Source organism: Rhopalosiphum padi, chromosome 3 (assembly GCF_020882245.1).
Source record: "Rhopalosiphum padi isolate XX-2018 chromosome 3, ASM2088224v1, whole genome shotgun sequence".
Taxonomy (NCBI): Eukaryota; Metazoa; Arthropoda; class Insecta; order Hemiptera; family Aphididae; genus Rhopalosiphum; species Rhopalosiphum padi.
In genome coordinates, this window is record NC_083599.1 from 56,912,834 (window position 1) to 56,916,159 (window position 3,326).

Consider the following 3,326-nt stretch of genomic DNA (forward strand, 5'->3'; position numbering starts at 1 on the left):
CTTCAATTAAAATTGCTTTTCATCGATAAAATAACTAAAACTTATCACAAATACATAGTATATACAATTTTCATTTTGAAATGCAAAATATTAAATAATGTTAGGCCGCTATAATATTAGTTAAATATTCAGTTCGGTTGACTTAACAGTTCACATTTTATATTTTAAATAATACCTTTTTATATTCAACATCTCATTATTATTTTAATTCGATTACAAGTCGTAATATTTTCACTACAAATTTAATTCCTCATTTTGTGATGCTTGTTAGTAATTGTAAATATCACATTTCTAAAAATTGGTATATTTTTTTTTATTATTATGATGATTATTTGACACATCTTATCTAAGGTAAGTATTCATTAAATGACAGAAATATTATATAAGTGATGAAATTGTAGGGTTTTTCAAGAACAAGTACATTTATGTTTATCAGTTAATCAAATTTTTTGATTAATTTTTCATACTACACTGTTACATTGTTTGTAACATAGTATATACGTTCGGTATATTATAAGGAAAGATATAACCGGATTGTGGTAAATACATTTTTTAGATTCCCTTCTGAACGCACCACAAAATGTTAATAATAATAACGTGAAATATTCGAGACACCATTATACATTTATACTACCACATATACGACGGTATATTTATAAATATATATATATATAAAGTCGAGTCCTCGGTTATTTTGCATTTATCTGTCAACCATTTCCACGAAACGTCAAATTTTAATGTCTCATCCTGTATTAGCATTATTATACAGTGGCCGTCTCCTAAAATCTCATTATACACCGTGCATTAGATGCACATTGGATGGTTATAAACTTATATTATTATTTGAGAACAAATTAAGGAAACAGAGTTGAAATATAAATTGTGCATTTTCTATGTTATTATCGTTATTATTTTTATTTTTAATGTACAGACTAATTGTCTAACGAGAGAGTCTCGTCGACGGCATTAAATTACAAATCGAATACTGTTCACTTGGATGTGACATATAATTGGGCGCCATGCCCGGATACGTGTGTGAGTATAATGGACCCTTTCTAAGAGACGGAAAAACAAGTATAATTGGTCGGAACGGAACGAGCGCACAGATTTGAATACACTATGCGCAGAGATCGTAATTGTGTTGGATATAATCACTTTCAAGGAAACGCAACTATGGCATATACTGCACTATTAAACCGCTGCAGAAAGCCACGTTAATTTCGGTTTATTAAAATCGTTATGCTATTATAACAGTCCATAATGATATTAGTATATTACTTATATTGCATTTCTGCGAGGAAGTTGAAAGAAATTAACATTAAGCGCAAGCTCGGGTTTCCTCGAAAATTGTAAAAATTCCTTTATAATTGGCTACTGTTTATATAATTTCTCTGCTGATATTTTACTTCAGTTTGCTATCACAATCTATACTGGCAACAGACGAAATTGTTTATTGTCTAGTTGAGCATTAAACTTAAGCCATTTTTCCAAAAAATGCATAACCGACGTGATTGTACCGCCGATCACTCGCAAACTCTAAAATACCTATAATGAGTTTATAAATAATAGTACTCAATAATGAATTTCGAATTATACACTTTTATGTTTTCAACCCGTTTCGTGTCTGTACATGACAAGAAAATCGTTGTAATATTTGTAATTTCATTTATTGATATTTACAAGTATTTCGTTTTGCAATTCTTGCTTTCAAAATGATTGGAAGTGTCTGGTATGTATAGTAGTATAACCGTGTGGATAGTATTTATTGAATTATATACCGTCTGTGACGTAACCACTGACCAGGGGTGTTCCCGGATCGTATAGAATATGGTATATAATAATAATATGAATAAATTATCAAAGTAATTTCACCTTATGTTAACAAATATTATAATGCAACAGCTATATGAATAACGTTTCGTATCGTTCCACACATCAAACGAAATATGAATCCACCCATAAAAAAACTCTATGGTTGTGTCACTGATTGCATATATTATTTTAGATGTATAATTTATGTTGGTTGTATCACATTACTGTAGCTGCTGCTAAGTAAATTTGTTTTCAAAAGAAAGTTTTTAAAAAATTGTATATTTAAATATATATATATGTACGTTGTTCCTACTATACGTATAGGTATAATTTGTACATCAAGATACTCGCCTACAGTGACTTCTTACAAATAAACGCATTTTCCTAGACTCTCTTTCCTCTTCCTTCTACTATCCCAACTAAAAAAAGTCTTAAGTTTATTGGATAAAGTTCTTTGTAGCTTCATCAACTTTTCTTTTTTTAATCAAATTAGTTTTAAATACACGCTGAAAATATGAATGTATAAAAAAAATGTTATTATTTAAACACAAAATAAAAATAGTGATGATAATCATCTGTGTTATTGTACTCGTAATACGAGTTGTTAAAAAATAGTTTATTTCGAACAGCCTGCAAATTCAGTGGTATTCCGGATAAGGGTAAATAAAGGCTAATCGCCAAATGTTAAAAATTCTAGTTATTTTTCTTTTCAAAATAAACTAACTTTAACGTAGACACTCGTCATCATTTTTTTTTTATATAGATCTTATTCTATGAACAAAAAATGAATTAACTTTAATACTAAAAACCATATATATATATAATAATTTTGAGAATTTATTTCGGCAACGGGCCATGAATCGACTATAAAAATCACTATAATGTATAACAATTTTTCTTTTGAATGTACATTTTTAAAAATTATGAATATATAGCTACTAAAATCCTTCAATTGAAATGTATTGATTTACGTAACGCTCGGATTTTATATACTTGCATAATCGTACAATATTGCGTCTAACGTCTTGAAAGCATAAATATATTTACTAAAAGCAGTATTGGAAATGTTAATTTTGAATACAATGATAAATCATTGTGGTTGTGAGCGGGAACGGGTTTTCAGCGTGATTTGTAAAGATATTCTATTGAATGTATATTTATAATATTACTATAACATGGTAATACTATTAATAAATTGTAATGCGGTAGTTTGAACTATTTTGCCAAATACGAATTGCATAATATACTATAATATGGTAATTATTATATTATTATTTAATATATTACCAATTTTCTATTTTATAATTATCGGTGTGAATAGGTTGGTGGTGTAAAATAGCTTAAACATAATCTAAATATTTTGAAAATTTCGTTATATATAGTAAATAATAATATATATAACAACGAAAAGCTTCAAGTCCTTACGAATAATATTTTATTTTAAATTACAACAAAATAACTAAAATCGTTATTTTTGTTTAAACATCCAATCTTGTTAAAAATTGAACTTCAAT